The following is a 413-nucleotide window of genomic DNA, read 5'->3' as shown; positions in this document are numbered from 1 at the left end:
CGTGATATTAATGAAAAATTCTAATGGAGGATATGGACTCATTTAGGGTTTATAACCCAAAAATATATGTATTTAATTAATTACGTATAATTAAATAAAAATATTGATTTTAGTTGAATCATTAAAATCGTAATAAACCTGGGAAAATGCTATATGTGTAGGCCTAGTGTATATAGCCTAGTACATTATTTCGAAAATCCAAAAATTTCCTCTCGTTTTGTGAGGTGAAAAATATTTACCAACCATATAAATAAAAAGTCAAATAATAATGAATCATTTTAATAATGCAAAAATAATAAACTAATAGAATAAATTACAAAATGAAACCAATGTTAAATGGATGCTTGCGATCTGTTTCCAAATGTGATGGTGGCGGTTATTAGAAAAGCATATATAAATTGTTAGATAAATCG

The sequence above is a fragment of the Gadus macrocephalus genome, chromosome 4 (assembly GCF_031168955.1).
Source record: "Gadus macrocephalus chromosome 4, ASM3116895v1".
Classification (NCBI taxonomy): Eukaryota; Metazoa; Chordata; class Actinopteri; order Gadiformes; family Gadidae; genus Gadus; species Gadus macrocephalus.
The sequence above is the reverse complement of the archived record's forward strand: the minus strand, read 5'-3'. Positions refer to the sequence as shown.